Consider the following 12,338-nt stretch of genomic DNA (forward strand, 5'->3'; position numbering starts at 1 on the left):
TTTATTTTCTTAGTGTGGTTAACAAAACTGAGCTGCCAGGCTTATTTATATCAATAATTATTGAAGTTTATAGATTTGTTAATGAATTGCTAGTGTTAATGTTTCTTCAAAACCCTGTTTGACTGAAGAAATTTACCAAAATTTGGCATTTCAACACGGCAATCTGCCAGATAAATGGATTTTGGAGCTTGAAATATTCATAATTCTTAAGAATTCATTCAAAATTTATATCGATTTTCTTAGTGTGGTTAGCTTAACAGAGCTGCCAGGCTTATTTATATCAATAATTATTTAAGTTTATAGATTTGTTAATGAATTGCTAGTGTCAATGTTTCTTCAAAACCCTGTTTGACTGAAGAAATTTACCAAAATTTGGCATTTCAACACGTCAATCTGCCAGATAAATGGATTTTCGAGCTGGAAATATTCATAATTCTTAAGAATTAATTCAAAATTTATATTTAATTTCTTAATGTGGTTAGCATAACAGAGCTGCCAGGCTTATTTATATCAATAATTATTCAAGTTTATAGATTTGTTAATGAATTGCTAGTGTCAATGTTTCTTCAAATCCTGTTTGACTGCAGAAATTTAAAAAAATTGGCATTTCAACACGGCAATCTGCCAGATAAATGGATATTGGAGCTGAAAAATATTCATAATTCTTAAGAATTAATTCAAAATTTAAATTTATTTTCTTAGTGTGGTTAACAAAACTGAGCTGCCAGGCTTATTTATATCAATAATTATTGAAGTTTATAAATTTGTTAATGAATTGCTAGTGTTAATGTTTCTTCAAAACCCTGTGAGACAAGAAATTTACCAACATTTGGCATTTCAACACGGCAATCTGCCAGATAAATGGATTTTGGAGCTGGAAATATTCATAATTCTTAAGAATTAATTCAAAATTTATATTTAATTTCTTATTGTGGTTAGCATAACAGAGCTGCCAGGCTTATTTATATCAATAATTATTTAAGTTTCTTTATTTGTTAATCAATTGCTAGTGTCAATGTTTCTTCAAATCCTGTTTGACTGAAGAAATTTAAAAAAATTTGGCATTTCAACACGGCAATCTGCCAGATAAATGGATTTTGGAGCTGAAAAATATTCATAATTCTCAAGAATTAATTTAAAATTTATATTTATTTTCTTAGTGTGGTTAACAAAACTGAGCTGCCAGGCTTATTTATATAAATAATTATTCAAGTTTATAGATTTGTTAATGAATTGCTACTGTCAATGTTTCTTCAAAACCGTGTTTGACGGAAGAAATTTACCAAAATTTGGCATTTCAACACGGCAATCTGCCAGATAAATGGATTTTGAAACTGGAAATATTCATAATTCTTAAGAATACATTCAAAATTTATATCGATTTTCTTAGTGTGGTTAGCTTAACAGAGCTGCCAGGCTTATTTATGTCAATAATTATTCAAGTTTCTTGATTTGTTAAACAATTGCTAGTGTCAATGTTTCTTCAAAACCCTGTTTGACTGAAGAAATTTACCAAAATTTGGCATTTCAACACGGCAATCTGCCAGATAAATGGATTTTGGAGCTGGAAATATTCATAATTCTTAAGAATTCATTCAAAATTTATATCGATTTTCTTAGTGTGGTTAGCTTAACAGAGCTGTCAGGCTTATTTATATCAATAATTATTTAAGTTTATAGATTTGTTAATGAATTGCTAGTGTCAATGTTTCTTCAAAACCCTGTTTGACTGAAGAAATTTACCAAAATTTGGCATTTCAGCACGGCAATCTGCCAGATAAATGGATTTTGGAGCTGGAAATATTCATAATTCTTAAGAATTAATTCAAAATTTAAATTTATTTTCTTAGTCTGGTTAACAAAACTGAGCTGCCAGACTTATTTGTATCAATAATTATTCAAGTTTATAGATTTGTTAATGAATTGCTAGTGTCAATGTTTCTTCAAAACCCTGTTTGACTGAAGAAATTTACCAAAATTTGCCATTTCAACACGGCAATCTGCCAGATAAATGGATTTTGGAGCTGGAAATATTCATAATTCTTAAGAATTCATTCAAAATTTATATCGATTTTCTTAGTGTGGTTAGCTTAACAGAGCGGCCAGGCTTATTTATATCAATAATTATTCAAGTTTCTTGATTTGTTAAACAATTGCTAGTGTCAATGTTTCTTCAAAACCCTGTTTGACTGAACAAATTTACCAAAATTTGGCATTTCGACACGGCAATCTGCCAGATAAATGGATTTTGGTGCTGGAAATATTCATAATTCTTAAGAATTAATTCAATATTTAAATTTATTTTCTAAGTCTGGTTAACAAAACTGAGCTGCCAGGCTTATTTGTATCAATAATTATTCAAGTTTATAGATTTGTTAATGAATTGCTAGTGTCAATGTTTCATCAAAACCCTCTTTGTCTGAAGAAATTTACCAAAATTTGGCATTTCAACACGGCAATCTGCCAGATAAATGGATTTTGGAGCTGGAAATATTCATAATTCTTAAGAATTGATTCAAAATTTATATCGATTTTCTTAGTGTGGTTAGCTTAACATATTGGCCAGGCTTATTTATATCAATAATTATTCAAGTTTCTTGGTTTGTTAAACAATTGCTAGTGTCAATGTTTCTTCAAAACCCTGTTTGACTGAAGAAATTAACCAAAATTTGGCATTTCGAAACGGGAATCTGCCAGATAAATGGATTTTGGAGCTGGAAATATTCATAATTCTTAAGAATTAATTCAAAATTTAAATTTATTTTCTTAGTCTGGTTAACAAAACTGAGCTGCCAGGCTTATTTGTATCAATAATTATTCAAGTTTATATATTTGTTAATGAATTGCTAGTGTCAATGTTTCATCAAAACCCTGTTTGACTGAAGAAATTTACCAAAATTTGGCATTTCAACACGGCAATCTGCCAGATAAATGGATTTTGGAGCTGGAAATATTCATAATTCTTAAGAATTAATTCAAAATTTAAATTTATTTTCTTAGTCTGGTTAACAAAACTGAGCTGCCAGGCTTATTTGTATCAATAATTATTCAAGTTTATAGATTTGTTAATGAATTGCTAGTGTCAATGTTTCTTCAAAACCCTGTTTGACTGAAGAAATTTACCATAATTTGGCATTTCAACACGGCAATCTGCCAGATAAATGGATTTTGGAGCTGGAAATATTCATAATTCTTAAGAATTAATTCAAAATTTAAATTTATTTTCTTAGTGTGGTTAACAAAACTGAGCTGCCAGGCTTATTTATATCAATAATTATTGAAGTTTATAGATTTGTTAATGAATTGCTAGTGTTAATGTTTCTTCAAAACCCTGTTTGACTGAAGATATTTACCAAAATTTGGCATTTCAACACGGCAATCTGCCAGATAAATAAATTTTGGAGCTGGAAATATTCATAATTCATAAGAATTCATTCAAAATTTATATCGATTTTCTTAGTGTGGTTAGCTTAACAGAGCTGCCAGGCTTATTTATATCAATAATTATTCAAGTTTCTTGATTTGTTAAACAATTGCTAGTGTCAATGTTTCTTCAAAACCCTGTTTGACTGAAGAAATTTACCAAAATTTGGCATTTCGAAACGGGAATCTGCCAGATAAATGGTTTTTGGAGCTGGAAATATTCATAATTCTTAAGAATTAATTCAAAATTTAAATTTATTTTCTTAGTCTGGTTAACAAAACTCAGCTGCCAGGCTTATTTGTATCAATAATTATTCAAGTTTATAGATTTGTTAATGAATTGCTAGTGTCAATGTTTCATAAAAACCCTGTTTGACTGAAGAAATTTACCAAAATTTGGCATTTCAACACGGCAATCTGCCAGATAAATGGATTTTGGAGCTGGAAATATTCATAATTCTTAAGAATTCATTCAAAATTTATATCGATTTTCTTAGTGTGGTTAGCTTAACAGAGCTGTCAGGCTTATTTATATCAATAATTATTCAAGTTTCTTGATTTGTTAAACAATTGCTAGTGGCAATGTTTCTTCAAAACCCTGTTTGACTGAAGAAATTTACCAAAATTTGGCATTTCAACACGGCAATCTGCCAGATAAATGGATTTTGGAGCTGGAAATATTCATAATTCTTAAGAATTCATTCAAAATTTATATCGATTTTCTTAGTGTGGTTAGCTTAACAGAGCGGCCAGGCTTATTTATATCAATAATTATTCAAGTTTCTTGATTTGTTAAACAATTGCTAGTGTCAATGTTTCTTCAAAACCCTGTTTGACTGAAGAAATTTACCAAAATTTGGCATTTCGACACGGCAATCTGCCAGATAAATGGATTTTGGTGCTGGAAATATTCATAATTCTTAAGAATTAATTCAATATTAAAATTTATTTTCTTAGTCTGGTTAACAAAACTGAGCTGCCAGATTTATTTGTATCAATAATTATTCAAGTTTATAGATTTGTTAATGAATTGCTAGTGTCAATGTTTCATCAAAACCCTGTTTGACTGAAGAAATTTACCAAAATTTGGCATTTCAACACGGCAATCTGCCAGATAAATGGATTTTGGAGCTGGAAATATTCATAATTCTTAAGAAATAATTCAAAATTTAAATTTATTTTCTTAGTCTGGTTAACAAAACTGAGCTGCCAGGCTTATTTGTATCAATAATTATTCAAGTTTATAGATTTGTTAATGAATTGCTAGTGTCAATGTTTCTTCAAAACCCTGTTTGACTGAAGAAATTAACCAAAATTTGGCATTTCAACACGGCAATCTGCCAGATAAATGGATTTTGGAGCTGGAAATATTCATAATTCTTAAGAATTAATTCAAAATTTAAATTTATTTTCTTAGTGTGGTTAACAAAACTGAGCTGCCAGGCTTATTTATATCAATAATTATTGAAGTTTATAGATTTGTTAATGAATTGCTAGTGTTAATGTTTCTTCAAAACCCTGTTTGACTGAAGAAATTTACCAAAATTTGGCATTTCAACACGGCAATCTGCCAGATAAATGGATTTTGGAGCTGGAAATATTCATAATTCTTAAGAATTCATTCAAAATTTATATCGATTTTCTTAGTGTGGTTAGCTTAACAGAGCTGCCAGGCTTATTTATATCAATAATTATTCAAGTTTCTTGATTTGTTAAACAATTGCTAGTGTCAATGTTTCTTCAAAACCCTGTTTGACTGAAGAAATTTACCAAAATTTGGCATTTCAACACGGCAATCTTCCAGATAAATGGATTTTGGAGCTGGAAATATTCATAATTCTTAAGAATTAATTCAAAATTTAAATTTATTTTCTTAGTCTGGTTAACAAAACTGAGCTGCCAGGCTTATTTGTATCAATAATTATTCAAGTTTATAGATTTGCTAATGAATTGCTAGTGTCAATGTTTCTTCAAAACCCTGTTTGACTGAAGAAATTTACCAAAATTTGGCATTTCAACACGGCAATCTGCCAGATAAATGGATTTGGGAGCTGGAAATATTCATAATTCTTAAGAATTCATTCAAAATTTATATCGATTTTCTTAGTGTGGTTAGCTTAACATAGCTGCCAGGCTTATTTATATCAATAATTATTCAAGTTTCTTGATTTGTTAAACAATTGCTAGTGTCAATGTTTCTTCAAAACCCTGTTTGACTGAAGAAATTTACCAAAATTTGGCATTTCGACACGGCAATCTGCCAGATAAATGGATTTTGGTGCTGGAAATATTCATAATTCTTAAGAATTAATTCAATATTAAAATTTATTTTCTTAGTCTGGTTAACAAAACTGAGCTGCCAGATTTATTTGTATCAATAATTATTCAAGTTTATAGATTTGTTAATGAATTGCTAGTGTCAATGTTTCATCAAAACCCTGTTTGACTGAAGAAATTTACCAAAATTTGGCATTTCAACACGGCAATCTGCCAGATAAATGGATTTTGGAGCTGGAAATATTCATAATTCTTAAGAAATAATTCAAAATTTAAATTTATTTTCTTAGTCTGGTTAACAAAACTGAGCTGCCAGGCTTATTTGTATCAATAATTATTCAAGTTTATAGATTTGTTAATGAATTGCTAGTGTCAATGTTTCTTCAAAACCCTGTTTGACTGAAGAAATTAACCAAAATTTGGCATTTCAACACGGCAATCTGCCAGATAAATGGATTTTGGAGCTGGAAATATTCATAATTCTTAAGAATTAATTCAAAATTTAAATTTATTTTCTTAGTGTGGTTAACAAAACTGAGCTGCCAGGCTTATTTATATCAATAATTATTGAAGTTTATAGATTTGTTAATGAATTGCTAGTGTTAATGTTTCTTCAAAACCCTGTTTGACTGAAGAAATTTACCAAAATTTGGCATTTCAACACGGCAATCTGCCAGATAAATGGATTTTGGAGCTGGAAATATTCATAATTCTTAAGAATTCATTCAAAATTTATATCGATTTTCTTAGTGTGGTTAGCTTAACAGAGCTGCCAGGCTTATTTATATCAATAATTATTCAAGTTTCTTGATTTGTTAAACAATTGCTAGTGTCAATGTTTCTTCAAAACCCTGTTTGACTGAAGAAATTTACCAAAATTTGGCATTTCAACACGGCAATCTTCCAGATAAATGGATTTTGGAGCTGGAAATATTCATAATTCTTAAGAATTAATTCAAAATTTAAATTTATTTTCTTAGTCTGGTTAACAAAACTGAGCTGCCAGGCTTATTTGTATCAATAATTATTCAAGTTTATAGATTTGCTAATGAATTGCTAGTGTCAATGTTTCTTCAAAACCCTGTTTGACTGAAGAAATTTACCAAAATTTGGCATTTCAACACGGCAATCTGCCAGATAAATGGATATTGGAGCTGAAAAATATTCATAATTCTTAAGAATTAATTCAAAATTTAAATTTATTTTCTTAGTGTGGTTAACAAAACTGAGCTGCCAGGCTTATTTATATCAATAATTATTGAAGTTTATAAATTTGTTAATGAATTGCTAGTGTTAATGTTTCTTCAAATCCTGTTTGACTGAAGAAATTTAAAAAAAAATGGCATTTTAACACGGCAATCTGCCAGATAAATGGATTTTGAAGCTGGAAATATTCATTATTCTTAAGAATTAATTCAAAATTTATATCGATTTTCTTAGTGTGGTTAGCATAACAGAGCTACCAGGCTTATTTATATAAATAATTATTTAAGTTTCTTGATTTGTTAATCAATTGCTAGTGTCAATGTTTCTTCAAAACCCTGTTTGACTGAAGAAATTTACCAAAATTTGGCATTTCAACACGGCAATCTGCCCGATAAATGGATTTTGGAGCTAGAAATATTCATAATTCTTAAGAATTAATTCAAAATTTAAATTTATTTTCTTAGTCTGGTTAACAAAACTGAGCTGCCAGGCTTATTTGTATCAATAATTATTCAAGTTTATAGATTTGTTAATGAATTGCTAGTGTCAATGTTTCTTCAAAACCCTGTTTGACTGAAGAAATTTACCAAAATTTGGCATTTCAACACGGCAATCTGCCAGATAAATGGATTTTGGAGCTGGAAATATTCATAATTCTTAAGAATTAATTCAAAATTTAAATTTATTTTCTTAGTGTGGTTAACAAAACTGAGCTGCCAGGCTTATTTATATCAATAATTATTGAAGTTTATAGATTTGTTAATGAATTGCTAATGTTAATGTTTCTTCAAATCCCTGTTTGACTGAAGAAATTTACCAAAATTTGGCATTTCAACACGGCAATCTGCCAGATAAATTAATTTTGGAGCTGGAAATATTCATAATTTTTAAGAATTCATTCAAAATTTATATCGATTTTCTTATTGTGGTTAGCTTAACAGAGCGGCCAGGCTTATTTATATCACTAATTATTCAAGTTTCTTGATTTGTTAAACAATTGCTAGTGTCAATGTTTCTTCAAAACCCTGTTTGACTGAAGAAATTTACCAAAATTTGGCATTTTGACACGGCAATCTGCCAGATAAATGGATTTTGGTGCTGGAAATATTCATAATTCTTAAGAATTAATTCAATATTTAAATTTATTTTCTAAGTCTGGTTAACAAAACTGAGCTGCCAGGCTTATTTGTATCAATAATTATTCAAGTTTATAGATTTGTTAATGAATTGCTAGTGTCAATGTTTCATCAAAACCCTGTTTGACTGAAGAAATTTACCAAAATTTGGCATTTCAACACGGCAATCTGCCAGATAAATAGATTTTGGAGCTGGAAATATTCATAATTCTTAAGAATTCATTCAAAATTTATATCGATTTTCTTAGTGTGGTTAGCTTAACAGATTGGCCAGGCTTATTTATATCAATAATTATTCAAGTTTCTTGAATTGTTAAACAATTGCTATTGTCAATGTTTCTTCAAAACCCTGTTTGACTGAAGAAATTTACCAAAATTTGGCATTTCGAAACGGGAATCTGTTAGATAAATGGATTTTGGAGCTGGAAATAATCATAATTCTTAAGAATTAATTCAAAATTTATATCGATTTTCTTAGTGTGGTTAGCTTAACAGAGCTGCCAGGCTTATTTATATCAATAATTATTCAAGTTTCTTGATTTGTTAAACATTTGCTAGTGTCAATGTTTCTTCAAAACCCTGTTTGACTGAAGAAATTTACCAAAATTTGCCATTTCAACACGGCAATCTGCCAGACAAATGGATTTTGGAGCTGGAAATATTCATCATTCTTAAGAATTAATTCAAAATTTAAATTTATTTTCTTAGTCTGGTTAACAAAACTGAGCTGCCAGGCTTATTTGTATCAATAATTATTTAAGTTTATAGATTTGTTATTGAATTGCTAGTGTCAATGTTTCTTCAAAACCCTGTTTGACTGAAGAAATTTACCAAAATTTGGCATTTCAACACGGCAATCTGCCAGATAAATGGATTTTGGAGCTGGAAATATTCATAATTCTTAAGAATTAATTCAAAATTTAAATTTATTTTCATAGTGTGGTTAACAAAACTGAGCTGCCAGGCTTATTTATATCAATAATTATTGAAGTTTATAGATTTGTTAATGAATTGCTAGTGTTAATGTTTCTTCAAAACCCTGTTTGACTGAAGAAATTTACCAAAATTTGGCATTTCAACACGGCAATCTGCCAGATAAATGGATTTTGGAGCTGGAAATATTCATAATTCTTAAGAATTCATTCAAAATTTATATCGATTTTCTTAGTGTGGTTAGCTTAACAGAGCGGCCAGGCTTATTTATATCAATAATTATTCAAGTTTCTTGATTTGTTAAACAATTGCTAGTGTCAATGTTTCTTCAAAACCCTGTTTGACTGAAGAAATTTACCAAAATTTGGCATTTCGACACGGCAATCTGCCAGATAAATGGATTTTGGTGCTGGAAATATTCATAATTCTTAAGAATTAATTCAATATTAAAATTTATTTTCTAAGTCTGGTTAACAAAACTGAGCTGCCAGGCTTATTTGTATCAATAATTATTTAAGTTTATAGATTTGTTAATGAATTGCTAGTGTCAATGTTTCATCAAAACCCTGTTTGACTGGAGAAATTTACCAAAATTTGGCATTTCAACACGGTAATCTGCCAGATAAATGGATTTTGGAGCTGGAAATATTCATAATTCTTAAGAATTGATTCAAAATTTATATCGATTTTCTTAGTGTGGTTAGCTTAACATATTGGCCAGGCTTATTTATATCAATAATTATTCAAGTTTCTTGGTTTGTTAAACAATTGCTAGTGTCAATGTTTCTTCAAAACCCTGTTTGACTGAAGAAATTAACCAAAATTTGGCATTTCGAAACGGGAATCTGCCAGATAAATGGATTTTGGAGCTGGAAATATTCATAATTCTTAAGAATTAATTCAAAATTTAAATTTATTTTCTTAGTCTGGTTAACAAAACTGAGCTGCCAGGCTTATTTGTATCAATAATTATTCAAGTTTATATATTTGTTAATGAATTGCTAGTGTCAATGTTTCATCAAAACCCTGTTTGACTGAAGAAATTTACCAAAATTTGGCATTTCAACACGGCAATCTGCCAGATAAATGGATTTTGGAGCTGGAAATATTCATAATTCTTAAGAATTAATTCAAAATTTAAATTTATTTTCTTAGTCTGGTTAACAAAACTGAGCTGCCAGGCTTATTTGTATCAATAATTATTCAAGTTTATAGATTTGTTATTGAATTGCTAGTGTCAATGTTTCTTCAAAACCCTGTTTGACTGAAGAAATTTACCAAAATTTGGCATTTCAACACGGCAATCTGCCAGATAAATGGATTTTGGAGCTGGAAATATTCATAATTCTTAAGAATTAATTCAAAATTTAAATTTATTTTCTTAGTGTGGTTAACAAAACTGAGCTGCCAGGCTTATTTATATCAATAATTATTGAAGTTTATAGATTTGTTAATGAATTGCTAGTGTTAATGTTTCTTCAAAACCCTGTTTGACTGAAGAAATTTACCAAAATTTGGCATTTCAACACGGCAATCTGCCAGATAAATGGATTTTGGGGCTGGAAATATTCATAATTCATAAGAATTCATTCAAAATTTATATCGATTTTCTTAGTGTGGTTAGCTTAACAGAGCTGCCAGGCTTATTTATATCAATAATTATTCAAGTTTCTTGATTTGTTAAACAATTGCTAGTGTCAATGTTTCTTCAAAACCCTGTTTGACTGAAGAAATTTACCAAAATTTGGCATTTCGAAACGGGAATCTGCCAGATAAATGGTTTTTGGAGCTGGAAATATTCATAATTCTTAAGAATTAATTCAAAATTTAAATTTATTTTCTTAGTCTGGTTAACAAAACTCAGCTGCCAGGCTTAATTGTATCAATAATTATTCAAGTTTATAGATTTGTTAATGAATTGCTAGTGTCAATGTTTCATAAAAACCCTGTTTGACGGAAGAAATTTACCAAAATTTGGCATTTCAACACGGCAATCTGCCAGATAAATGGATTTTGGAGCTGGAAATATTCATAATTCTTAAGAATTCATTCAAAATTTATATCGATTTTCTTAGTGTGGTTAGCTTAACAGAGCTGTCAGGCTTATTTATATCAATAATTATTCAAGTTTCTTGATTTGTTAAACAATTGCTAGTGGCAATGTTTCTTCAAAACCCTGTTTGACTGAAGAAATTTACCAAAATTTGGCATTTCAACACGGCAATCTGCCAGATAAATGGATTTTGGAGCTGGAAATATTCATAATTCTTAAGAATTCATTCAAAATTTATATCGATTTTCTTAGTGTGGTTAGCTTAACAGAGCTGCCAGGCTTATTTATATCAATAATTATTCATGTTTCTTGATTTGTTAAACATTTGCTAGTGTCAATGTTTCTTCAAAACCCTGTTTGACTGAAGAAATTTACCAAAATTTGCCATTTCAACACGGCAATCTGCCAGACAAATGGATTTTGGAGCTGGAAATATTCATCATTCTTAAGAATTAATTCAAAATTTAAATTTATTTTCTTAGTCTGGTTAACAAAACTGAGCTGCCAGGCTTATTTGTATCAATAATTATTTAAGTTTATAGATTTGTTAATGAATTGCTAGTGTCAATGTTTCTTCAAAACCCTGTTTGACTGAAGAAATTTACCAAAATTTGGCATTTCAACACGGCAATCTGCCAGATAAATGGATTTTGGAGCTGGAAATATTCATAATTCTTAAGAATTAATTCAAAATTTAAATTTATTTTCTTAGTGTGGTTAACAAAACTGAGCTGCCAGGCTTATTTATATCAATAATTATTGAAGTTTATAGATTTGTTAATGAATTGCTAGTGTTAATGTTTCTTCAAAACCCTGTTTGACTGAAGAAATTTACCAAAATTTGGCATTTCAACACGGCAATCTGCCAGATAAATGGATTTTGGAGCTGGAAATATTCATAATTCTTAAGAATTCATTCAAAATTTATATCGATTTTCTTAGTGTGGTTAGCTTAACAGAGCGGCCAGGCTTATTTATATCAATAATTATTCAAGTTTCTTGATTTGTTAAACAATTGCTAGTGTCAATGTTTCTTCAAAACCCTGTTTGACTGAAGAAATTTACCAAAATTTGGCATTTCGACACGGCAATCTGCCAGATAAATGGATTTTGGTGCTGGAAATATTCATAATTCTTAAGAATTAATTCAATATTAAAATTTATTTTCTAAGTCTGGTTTTCAAAACTGAGCTGCCAGGCTTATTTGTATCAATAATTATTTAAGTTTATAGATTTGTTAATGAATTGCTAGTGTCAATGTTTCATCAAAACCCTGTTTGACTGGAGAAATTTACCAAAATTTGGCATTT

The sequence above is a fragment of the Leiobunum rupestre genome, chromosome 4 (assembly GCF_980474605.1).
Source record: "Leiobunum rupestre chromosome 4, qqLeiRupe1.1.hap1, whole genome shotgun sequence".
Classification (NCBI taxonomy): domain Eukaryota; kingdom Metazoa; phylum Arthropoda; class Arachnida; order Opiliones; family Sclerosomatidae; genus Leiobunum; species Leiobunum rupestre.